Here is a 12,739-nt window from a genome sequence, read left to right as displayed (position 1 = left end):
TGTTTCCTGACGGCTCCTGTCCAGCAGACAGGGAGAGCCCAAGGCAGGACTCAGCACCCAGGAGCATCTAACCTTCAGCTCAGATTAGAGCCTGCCCCCAAAGGGCCTTGTGACAATTTGGACTAGAACGCTTCTAGACTCTCTCCCTCTGAGGATCTAGGATTCCCACATTGCTGCCCCAAAATACCTCCAACCAGCACACACGCGACGCCAATCCCATTCATCCAAAGAGCCTGCCCCGGAGGCTGCCACGGGTTGAATAATGGGCCCGAAAAGATGTCTCCAAGTGTTAACCCCCGGTCCGTGCGAACACGACCAGGCTTGGAAAAAGGGTCGCTGTAGATGTGATTAAGTAAAGAATCTTGAGATGAGATCATGCTGTTTTAACTGGATGGGCCCTAAATCCAATGGCAAGCATCTTTATAAGCAGAGGAGAGACCCAGGGAGGCAGGCGGTGAGGACTGAGGCAGAGACTGGAGCGACAGGACACCAGAAGCTGGAGGAGGCAAGGAAGCGCTCTCCCGGAGCCTCTACAGGGCTCGCGGCCCTGCTGACACTTTGATTTCGAACTCCTGGCCTCCAGAAGTGTGAGAAAATAAACTTCTGTTGCTTTAAGCCACTCGGTTTGTGGTCATTTGTTGCGGCAGCCCCGGGCAGTGAACACAAGGCCCTTCATGGTCTTGCCCTGCCCCCCCATCTCTAACTCTCTCCCGGTCAGGCTGGCTGCCTTCCTCCACCACGTGGGGCTCTGTCCCCACTCCTGGAATCCTCTCCTCAGATGTCCACACGGGACTTCCTTTCCACCTGTGGTCTCCGCTTCATGTCACCACCCCCCGAGGCCCACCCAGTCCGCCCCATCCCAAACACAGCCCACCCCCCACTTCCTCACCCTGCTCCATCTTTCTCCGTCACTGGTACCCACCACCTTGCAACGTACTTTGTAGCTTACTGCTGCTCCTTGCTCATTAGCCGCCCCCTGCACCCACCAGTACATCAATTCCACCAGGGACCTCCGTCTCTCTTAGCTCCTTCATGGATGCATCCTAAGCCCCTGGAACAAACGCTAGCTCATAGTAGGTACACAGTAAATATTGGTGAGTGAATGAGAAGTTCAAGGGCAAAGAGCAGGCCCTCGTGCGAGGGTGCAGAGAGAGAGAGAGAGAGAGATGAAGGGCAGCCTACTGGTCAGGGCTGAAGTGGAGGTGGAGGGAGGTCTCCTCGCACCCTCCCTGGCTGGCACCTAGGATTACTGCCCTCCCACCACACAGGAGGAGAAGGAACCAGCCCGTGTGAGACTCCAGGAACCGCAGACCCACTCAGATCAGACGCCCTTAACGTGCAAAGGGGAGCCTGCCCCCGTTGCTAAATGCCCTTTGTTTTTGCGTGGATCGGTTTCAGGTATTAAGTGTAATAGCAGATGGGGAGGCATGTGATATTTTCTCAGTAAATACGGAGCCGGGCTGGGATCGGCGTCCATGCCAGCTGACCTGCAAGTGGGAGGTCCCCAAGGGCTCTTTACCGCTAAAATAATGTGTTGTAAATTGTTGGTGCTCGCTGCAGTTGGGGCTCCGGCTCTCGGCGGTTCCTCTCGCCATCCCATTAATTACTTCAGCGGAGGAAGCCGGTTCAGCACTCCCACCAAGGTGATTTAACTCGCAGGGTTATTCTGCGGTATTCAGGAAGGTGTTTTTCTTATCCACGGCATCTTCCATCTGAAGCCAAGAAATTCCTTTGAAGGGGAAGGCAGGCGGACTGGGGGCAAAGCCACATACTGAGAGGCACCTTCAAGACCAGACGTGGGCAGAGCACCCCGGGTGCCCAGGAGCCATCCCCACCCACTCCAGCCCCTCAGAGTCAGGCTCTGTGCTAACTGTCTTGATCCTCTTCTGGGGCCCCAGGGAGGGGACCGTGACGTCCCTGATGTGAAGGGAGGAGAAAGGGGTTCACAAGAGCTGAGACTCGCATCATGAAGTGGCCAGCCAGCGTGTGGCTCCAGGTCCCAGTGATGACCGCCGTGGGCAGAGGGGACAGCTCCTGGTGATTCACAGCCCCAATCAGCCCCCGTGAGCCCCACTTATTTTCACCCACCAGGGTTTTCTGGGGCGCAGGCAAGACCACCTTTGCAAGGACTATAAGCTCACCAGCATCAGCTGGGACCCAAGTCCTGGGAAAGGCAGGGGTTTGTCATCGGCTCTCAGTGACTGGGGTGGTTCGGACGCCTGGCTCTTTGTTTAATTAAGGGTTCCTGAGGCCACCCAGGATGCTTCAAGCCCTCGCTTCTGGACTGTGCCTTGTGGAGCTACAACTCTTGCTGGCAGATAATTAGAAAGTCCGCCGAACTGACAGAAGGCCCTGGCTGGCTTTATTTAGGTGGTGGCTGTGACCCTTGTGCAAGCATCTTGTCTTCACCTAAAACTGGAGGTGTCGGCTCCTAGGACGCGGGCACACACGGGGCCCCGGGTTTGGGGTGCATTTCTGCTCAGTGACTGAGTTCTCTGCTGCCCTGTCTGTGGTCTGTGGCCTCTGACCCCAGGGCTCACCCTCCTTCCCGGGTCAACACGCCCTGAGACTCCATCTTCCTGTTCTTCATACCCGCTCACCCATGGGCATTTTCTTTCTCGGCAGCATCCTGCACTGATGCTTCCTTACCTACGTGTTGACTTGTTCACGGTTGGAGCGCTGGGCCTGTGACTTTCACACGAGGACGTCTGACTGTAAGGTCCTTCTCTTTGTCTGTCACCCAACCCCTGCGGGGACCACCGACATAACTAGATGGTCCACTCTTTTCAACCAAAGATTCTGCACACGTCGACTCTCAGACAAGCCAATTAGTCTCTCTCTTCACACACTCACATATACACAAAGTCCAGGGAAGTGTTTTTTTAAACTCAATGACCTGCATTCTCGTACGATGCAGCCATCCAAATGGAAAATGGCTTCAGCGGCAGCGCTGCCAACGAAAACACAGCTTCTCACGGCGCCCGATCTCGGCCCTGTGCTCAGCCCTGGGCTGCCCAACCCTCCCCACGGGCTCCGGCTGCCACAGCGCAGGTACCTTCAAGGCCCCGCTCCTGCGACACCTCCTCCGTGAGGCCCTCCTGGGTCTCTCTGGGCAGACCGTCTCCTTCCGTCTCCCTTTTCCCACTGCAAGGTCTTTACACAAACTCTGCCCCGAGCCTGTCATGCATGCTCCTCTCTATAAATATTTGGTGAATTTAATCTTTTATACCAAAGAGGCATAGAATATGACAGCCCAGTTGGCAGGGAGAAGATCTGAGAATGGCCTGGGTCATGGAAACTCTTACTCCTCTCTCCTCCTGAGCTGAAAGTTCTAGAGCAGATTCATCAGTCAAGGCAAAGTACAGACCTCCAACATCACATACAAACAAAACAATCACTGTTGAGTCTTGGGGGTAGTGGGATATAGTAAAGAGGGCTGGCGCCCTGGCAGCTTAATAAGCCCTCTTCTTGTTCATTAAGTGGCCGTGGACCCTGGGCAAAGGATGTAAGCCTCCAAGCTTCGGCTGTCTCATCACCTTGTGGGGAAAATAAGTCAGCCTTGCAGACTGGTGGACAATTTTAAAACTGTATGTAAAGGTGGGAGCATTACCCTTGAGGAAATTCTTAGCAGATGGACCGGGGGCAACTGGAAGCTTCCAGGTCATCTCCTTCTTGTGACCTTGGGGAACCATCCAGCTCCACGAGCAGCAGTCTCCTCATTTGCACAGAGGATGCTCGTCCCGTCCTATTTCATTTGGGGTTGGGGCGGGGGGGAAGCTGTGAGAACCAAGCAAGATAACGTGTGAGGACAGGCTTTGAAAATGGGGACGTTCAAATGTGAGGTGTCGTGCTTCCAAGCTGTGATCTGCAGACCTTGGAAAAAAGCAGGGTGTGTTCTGAGGTCCTGGCTACCCTTCCTTCCATGCATCTGCTCGTTCAGGGCAAGAGAAGGTCACTGCTAGCCCCTCCAACATAAAATGAGGGGAGCCACTTCTCTGTCCCGCGTGGTCAGCACTGAATGGGCACGGCCAGCTGGAGCTCCGGGGCGCTGTCCCAAGGACCCCACAGGAGACATGGCCCCGTGCTCTGGGGCTCCCTTTGTCTTTCCAAAGTCTGGCTTCCAGCCCCGAGCCGTCACCCGCGCCGCCGCTAAAGCCTGACCGTTTGACCTCCCGGTTCCTTCTCAAAATAGCCCTGACAGTGCTCTGGATGAAAACGAGGTGGTATGAAATGAGGATTTATGTGACTCGGCCTTCCAGGAAAGACTCAGCCGTGATGGGTTTGTTTAAAAGTGAAATCATTGAGCTGGGGCCTGACCGGCCCCCTCTGCCACCCTGGTCCTGATCCTGGGGAGGACCCACCCCAGCAGCCTGTCACAGCGGGAAGCAGGGGGACTCGGGTTACCCAGAGCAAAGGGGGAAACCTCACAGGGGTCCCGGTGGTCCCATGGGGACCCGAGTTCCTCCCTGCCTTCCTGCTCCTCCAGCCTGGCCTCCAGGACCTTCCCTTACCCACATGTCCTGCTCAGGTGTGCATGCCACCCATGTGGCCCCTCACCTGGGCCTGGGGGGAGGGGGCCTGAGAAAGACAAGGGATGTGCTTTCTTGCTGGTTTGTCGAGGACCCCAGGGAGATGCCACAACTCCAGAAGTTGTCACCAATTATTTTGTAAGACAGTAGAGCTGCCTCCCCAAAATCGCACGCAGATTTGCTCGCCTAAGTGGCTGGGTGACCTGCAAAACAGAACAGGCGAGAGGCAGCGCTCCTGTAAATGGTCCTCCTTGCTGGTGACCTGCCACCCTCCTGAAGCAGGAACTGCGGCGGCATCTATGACTCCTGATGAGACAGTGCACGACGCCTGCGTTTCAGATGGAGGGAAGATTGCTCTCTGAATTCACGATTTGTTCCCACCTCTGCCATGCCTCGTTGATAAAGTTAGAAATGTCTACTAAGTTACTCACAGTGATGGGGAAACTCAGGAAAGGATTTGGCAGGATTTGTTCAAGCAGCCAGAACATGACGCGGCAATCAGACACCCTGGATGGAGAGTCCCATGTGGCTGTCCACCCCTCGCCACCTTCCTTCTGCTTTGCCCCCTGCCTCTGCCATGGTGCCGTGTGAGAGGAGGAGAGGGGTCCCCCATGTCTCCAGATCCTTGCTGCCTCCCCAAAACGTTTCAGTGTTCACCAATTGCTTGGCATCCCCCGTCATGCCAGGACTCAGAATTAACCGGGCGCCAGCAGAATGCCCCAAGGGAGCCCAGGTAGATTGGCCTCACCTCACCTCACCTGAGCATGGTGGGGTGTGTGGGGGGCGGGGCTGAGGCTGTGGCAGCAGGGAGGGCAGCCGGCTGGAGGCAGGGAGGAGCCTGAGTCTAGAGCCCCAGGACCTGGGATCCTGGCCGGGATCCTGGCCTTGGAGTGATGGTTTAGGTGGGCCCAGAGGTGGTGGGAGAAATGGAGCTGAGTCAGCCTGACACAGGAGGAGGGATGGAGGGGAGGGGCGGGGAAGAGAGAGGCAGGAGGGAGAACAGCCATCCAGCATCCTGGGTGGGGTGTGACTCCCGTCAGGATCCACATGGGCCAGTGTCACATGGAGAAAGCACAGCCCTCCTGTCGGCATGGCATTGGTCTGCCCTTTCACAAAGAAACCACAATTCGTTTCCCTCCAAAAAGTATTGGATTTTTCCTGAACTCAGCTGTGCTGTAAATGCCTTACTGGCTTCCCCTAATAGAGGTGTGGTGAGTGCGATGTGTGTTGGGTGTTCAGTGTGTGTGTTTGTGGGTGTCTTCAGTGTGTGCGTGGTGTGCAGTGTGTGTGGTGGATGTGTTACGCTGTGGCGTGTACGTGTCCTATGTGTCAGGGTTGGGTGGAGAAGGAGTTCCAGGTCATCCTGCCACACCCAGAAGCAGCCACATAGGCAGGAGGTGGCCCTAGAGAAGAGGGACCCCCGACCCCAGGCAGCCGGGGGAGAGGGGACGGCCTGGTGCTGGACAGGGAGGGGTCTCGGTGTGACCGGGAAGGTCAGCTGGAGGGAAGTGGATGTAGGAAGGCGGGCCTGTCTGCAGGCAGAGGAAAGACCTGACAAGGAGCAAGTCCTGGGACAGTAACCAGCTTGTCACCTTCCTGGCCGCGCTGTCCGGCCCGGACCTTCCCACGGGAGCTCACAGGAGTTTATGCTCTCGCTTGGGGTTTCCCAGGCAGGGCCAGAGGGCCTGAAGGCCAAGAGCTTCATGTCAGTACCTGGTAAAGGGATAGAGAATAAAGAAAGATCGAAGGTCAATGTCAAAGGGGGAACAGACGCATCTGAACCCTCCCTGTGTCCGCGCATGACCTGGAGGAGGAACAGGCCCTCCGCCACTGGTTTCCGCCGTGGACTCCGGGGACGGTGTCTTGGGCTGGGGCTGAAACCCTTTGTGTGACATGTGACCAGGAGAGAGACAGAGGCTGGGAACAAACATCTCTGAATGGGGCGCCGTCCCGGGCCCCTTGGGCTTCCAGGCAGGTGCCATGGTGTTCTGGGGAGGGGCTCTTAGGATGCGCACAGAGCCAGCTTGGCCAACCCAGGCCACCTCAGGTGCCTCCAGAAGCAGTTCAGGCCCGCCTGCTGGCCCACCTCTTCATTTGCACCTGGGCCTCGGACAGGTGTGGGCCTCACTGCCCCTCTGCCCTCACCTGTGACCAGGGGACAGCAGCACCTTCCTCAGAGGTCATCAGGAGCATCAAGTGAGGTATTAAAAGGCTCAGAAAGTGATGCCCAGCACACACCCACAAACTCTGGCTACCAGATTATGTCACTATTATTATTACTAATATCATCCAGTCCTGGTCACCGGGTGCCCTTTGCCACGATCAACCTGCATCCAGAGATGCAGGGGCGCTGACCTCCCACCTGCACAGTGATCTCTCACCTGCACGCTGACCTCCCCGCTGTCTGCTGACCTTCCCACACCTGCATGTTCACCCCCACTGCACGGTGATCTTCCACCTGCATGCTGACCTCCCCACTGTGCACTGACCTTCCCACACCCAGATGCTCAGCCCCACCAGCATGGCTATGTCCCACCTGCACGCTCACCTCCCCACTGTGTGCTGACCTTCCCACACCTGCATGCTCACCCCCACTGCACGGTGATCTTCCACCTGCATGCTGACCTCCCCACTGTGCACTGACCTTCCCACACCTGTGTGCTCAGCCCCACCTGCAGGCTGACCTCTCCTCTGTGCACTGACCTTCCCACACCCAGGTGCTCAGCCCATCTGCATGGCGATCTCCCACCTGCACAGGGACAATTCCTAAATCTCAAGCCCAGTGGCAGCCCTCCCTGCTGACCCCAAGCCTGAGGGTCCACAGGTACCTCCAGGGCAAGGAGCTGGAGTGGAATGTATTCTCTCCCCGCAGACCTCACCTGCCTCATTGGACGGCAGGAAGCAGGAGGGGAAAGAGAGGAGCTACCCCAGGAAGGGGCGTACAAGCAGAGGTCCCACCCCCCGGGGCCAGGGCCATGGGATGGCACAGCCCATGTGGTCTGATGTTGGTGAGCAGGCCCTGAGTTTAGACATCCAGGAGGCGGCTGGCGGGCAGGTGGGGCCCCACTGCGGCTTGGCTGGGCTCTGGGTCCAAGTGCACCATGCCAGGCCAGGCATCCGGGTCCCTGGAATCCTTGCTCCCACTTCCCTGCTTATTTCATCACTGGGCACAGCTGCCCTGGCCGTGTGGAGGCAGACCCCACCCCTGCCTGGGTCTATATGCCTGTTGTGGATAATTACTTGTGCCTGTCACCCCTCCTCCCTGAGGTTCACCTGCCTGAAGAGGCGCAAGGCAGAGGGGGGCCGAGCCTGGGGCTCCCATGTCCTCCTGGCCAGCCTGCGGACACTCGGCCACAGCTGCCCAAACTGGACTCTTCTGTGCCACCTGGTGGCTGCCATCTGCAACTGCAGCAGGCCTTGAGCTCTGCCCAAGGGGCTGACCTTAAAGGCCACTTCCCCGTCCTCCAGGCTGACCCAGGGGGCTCTCTGCTCGCCCTGACCTGGAAAGCTTTGCCAGTCCCCAACTCGCTGCCCACAGAGGCTGTGTTGCTCTTCTGCAACCAGGGTTGAGGCCCCCCGGCTTGGATGGGGAGCTAGGGCTCTCTTGTCCTTGACATGAAAGCTGTCCTTCTGTCTGCCCAAAAAGGTGCCCTGCTCTGTCCACCATCTCGCTCAGAACCTGAGGCGCCCCATCCCTCTCAGTGCCCTTGTGGGTCTCAGGGATCCCTGCTGAACCAATCGGAGGCAATTCCCGGGACATCTTGAGTGCCTCTGCCCAGTGCACACCTTGAGCCCACATCCCCCGAGATGCCAGATGTCCCTCGTGCTGCCGAGGTCCCTCTGTCTGCCCAGGAAGGTGCCAGAGAGAAGAGTGACATTCACCCCATCTTTACCCAAAAATCTCAGGCTCAATCAACAGCCCCAAGATGCCATCCACATCAGTCCGGCGAGGCCTGTTGAGTCCCCTGCAAACAGAATTCTGGTCCCCTTGATGACCGGGCCCTGCACGGTCCTCACCGCACAATCATGCGTTTCAGGGACTCGCGGGCTATGCACTGTGTACCCCTGGGGGACATGGTGCCTGGCACAGGCCCTGTACCCCAGGGACAAGCAAGCTCCTGCGGAGTCCAGTGGCCGCCTCCCCAGAGCTCAGCAGCCTGGGCCCTCCTGGAGAGCCCCTTGTGCTGGTCTTCCACACCAGCCCCATCTCACTTTTAGGATGGTGACCTTAATTCCCAGCCGTCTCCTCCAGGACAGCCGGCGTGTCTGGACACTTGGCAGGGCCAGGCCGGGTTCCAGTGGAGTTACCGCAGGCACACTTCCTCCACCTGGAGGCTGTGAAGGCCAGAGGCTGGGGGAGAGCAGCCCACCACCAGGGGCAGAGGCCCCCAGGGCAGGGCCTGGTGATGACCCTTGCTCTCCCATAGCCCGCTGTCCCCATCTGCACAGGCCAGGCCTGCTCCCTCCCCAGGGCCCATGAGACTTGTGTGAGGCTGTTAGCTGCCTCTCGGCATACAGCCATGTTCCTGACCCCAGAGTCCAGCGGAAGAGCATGCAAACCCCAGCCTGGAGCAGAGGAGTTTCCAGGCCCCCTCGTGCAGCCCATCAGGGAGGAAGATGAAAGGTCAGGGTCGGGGCAGCCCTGTGCTTGTTCCCTGTGGACCTCATCACCTTGCAGGGCTGAGTTCCCCATGTTGGGGGTGGGGTGGGGTGGGCTTTGCACTGCCCCGTCTTTGGAAGCCGCAACAGATTCCTGCCTGATCCTGGCCCCACGCGTGCCCCGGAGGCTGCAGAAACACATGGAGACCCAGGCGGGGCTGCGCCAGCCTCCCTCTCTGGGTTTTCTTTCGCAGCTCCTGCCTGACAGCTGGAGAGGAAGACATGACTGTGCCTTCTACAGGTCGGGGCACAGAAGGTAAGTGAGGACACGTAGTTGGACTCCAGACCCTGCGCAGCCCCCACAGTGAAGCCGTCTGGGGAGCTGAGTGTAAGCACACCTCTGTAGGGATGTCCCAACACGCCACCTGGAGAAGGGCCAGCACTTGACAACGGCCCAGGTTTCTAGGGGGACAGCACCTCCCCCAGAGCCCCCCCGGGACTCACCCTCACCAGGAGCAGACCTTTCCCTGTCTGGTGGGTTGGGCTGAGGGGGATGGTGGAGGAGGCATTTCTGGGCGTCACAGACCCGGAAACACAGTCCTGGGCGCACCCAGCTCTGCGCAGAAGTGGAGTGGCTGCTAATCCCAGGGTTTCCTCCCCCGCTAACGGCACCCTGGAGGGGTCCACCCTGGCCACCTGGCAGGTTTTCACTCCTGGGAAGAGGGAAGTAGGATCTTGATTCCCTCCCTTCCAGAAGATGTCCACAGCCCACCCAGCCCCGGAAGCCTTTATGTTCCTCAGATCAATGTTTTCTCTCTCTAATTAAAAAAAGAGAGAAAGAGAGAGAGATTTTAAAGCTCTGTTATACCAGGGACACTTGGCCTTGAATATGGATCGGCGCATACCTATATTAGCACCTTGCCTCATACATATGGGCATATACCATGTTAGCATATGAAGGCTCTGACAAGTCCTGCAGCAAATATATCTGTTTGACTTCATTCCATCCAGTATTTTGCCAACCTATGTGATCAGGGAACCATTTTCATATCATACTTAGTATCAACCTACGAAACTAGAGATTCATGGAACTAGGGTGACCCTCTCATCTCAGGATTTGCCCAGGACTTTGCCGGTTTTTGTGGTACAAGTTCTGTGTCCTGGGAAACCTCAGACCCAGGCAAACCAGGACAGCTGGTCATCCTGCAAGGAACCCACTTTGGGGAAACTGCTCTGACAAATTATTTCCAAAGCATGTTCCACTTAATTCTTCCATTCCTTTCTCAGATGCTTAACAAAAAACAAATTTAAAAAAAAAGAAGAAAAACCAGGAAAGAAGTTCAGGATGAGAGCTGCTGGACTATGGAGCCAAGCTGGAAGTCCTGAAATTCAGGGGGAGGGAGTGGAATGGGCGTAGGGGTGGGCTGGGGTCGTGGCTTCGTCATCACCAGGAAGGGAGTGCCCCTGGGGTGGCGGGGGTCGGGGGCACAGAGTCAGAAGCTCTGTGACCTTGTCCAGACACTGAAAGATTCCTGGATCCCAAAAAGGCCCAATAATTCATGAGGCTTATATTTCATCTGTGACTTCACAGTTATTTATTGGAAAAATATCTTCTCCACTAGGAGTGGAGGGAAAAGGACCTTCCTCCTCCTCCTCCTCCGTTCCCTCCTCCCCATCTCCAGGCTGCTTGGCAAGGAGCCACATTCCAGCCCCATCCCAGGTCCCTGGGGCCCCTCTCCATGGCTGATGAGGCAGAGATCTGTCCCCAGGTCACTTCATCAAGGAATCACCCTGGGTTCTGGCAGCCTCTGCCACAGATGCCTCTGACCTGGGCCACGTCCAGCACATAAGGGCTATGGGGAAATCACTTTTTCTTTTCGACGTGTTGACCCGTTTTTTAAACTCTCAATTTATTGCCCTCATAGCATAACAAGAAGATGGAAAAAAAAATCTAATTTAAAACACCCACTATTCTCTCCACCCTAACAAATAGTGTTCGTGTTTCTCTCTTCCTTTCTGGCTATGGTACACGCACAGATACGATCGTTCCAGAGTTATAACCATGGTGCAAACGGAAGTTTTGCTTTGCCTTTTTCAATAAACACAGTCTAAAAAGTTCTCCATGTTACTGTTAGTCTTCATAATTATTTCAGAGGTTGGGGTGGACCATTCCAGTGGGAAAATCCAGAGTCATTTACCTACTCTTTCTCCTAATTCAGACCTAGAGATTGATTCCAATTTTTTGCTTTATGACCAATGTTGTAATGAGCATCTTTGCACATATAGCCTTTCCTCTGTCTGCATTATTTATTGGCATAAATATCTAACAATGAAACCTGGATTGGCTATCCTATGGCATTTCAGAGTCATTTGAACACTCTGAAGACAGAAAGATGCTATTTATTATCGTGACTGAGCACAAGAGGACACAAGGCTGGTTTTGTCTCTGTTCTTTTTAAATTTAAATTTTAAATACAGATGACTACATAAACCATATGTAAAATTGAGAATAATTGCAGGGTGATGTCAGTGGGGAAGGCAGAATAAGGACCTCTAAAAATTTTCTATATAGAAGCTATGAGAACGCTGGTAAAAAGTGTCAAAATCAACCTTTTCAGAACTCTAGAAATTAACCAAAGGCTCACAACAATCCAGGGAGCCTTTATTCAAGAAAAATAGTCAAGTCTCTGGAAGCACAGTGGGCTCTGTTGCCTTCTTGCTTGATCTATTGCCATCTCCCTCCCTCAGCTCTGCAGTGGCCTTGAAAGTCAGTGGTCCCACAGGCTCAGTGATGACCAGCAGCCCGGCAGCTGCTGCAGGTGGCAAAATTGAATCAGAGCTCCTCCAAAGCCCCATTCCCCATTCATCCCTCGGTCTGTTCATTCCTGGTCCCTGGAAACAGTTGTGGTTCATCACATCAGCCTGAGGTGGTGATAAGAATTAGGGAAAACAACAAGATGCCAAAAAATACTAAAAGGAAAAGCTCCAGAGAGAGATGTCCAGAGGGGGCTTTGAAAAATAGCAGGAACGTGGATGTCTGTGTGTGTGTAGGGTTGCGTGCATGCTCGAGGCAGTACACATGCCCAGGAAAGCCCTGGTCAGGACTTAGGTCTCACCACCGGATGAACCAAGGCTCTGTACCAGCAGGAGGTGAAGGCCTGTGCAGACTTATAGGCTGAGAGTTGAAGCATCACCCCCAACACTCAGAAAGAGTGCCTCAGTGAAGGCTCTGAGACTTATCAGTTCCAGGAAGTTAAGAAAATCTCTGTGCAATCATGTGCAGGTCACTAAGCTACCTGAGCACAGACTTCGGTGGCCCCACATGACACAGAATACAGAATTCGTTCAGGAAAGTCAGTAAACCAGCAAACACAGCAACAACAGCAAACCCTGAGGAGGAGGCTTAGATTTGCAGAGTTGTCATATTATAGTATTTAAAATATTCAGTTTTCAACACAAAAGGATGAGACAAGCAAAGAAACAAACAAGTCTGACCCGTACAGGGGAATAAAAGCAGCCAGTAGGAAATGTCCCTGAGGAAGCCCAGATGTTGGACTTACTAGACAAAGAATTTGTCAGCTAGTTCAAATATGTTGAAAGAACTACAGGAA

Source organism: Equus quagga, chromosome 17 (assembly GCF_021613505.1).
Source record: "Equus quagga isolate Etosha38 chromosome 17, UCLA_HA_Equagga_1.0, whole genome shotgun sequence".
Taxonomy (NCBI): domain Eukaryota; kingdom Metazoa; phylum Chordata; class Mammalia; order Perissodactyla; family Equidae; genus Equus; species Equus quagga.
Note: the sequence above shows the minus strand (reverse complement) of the source record.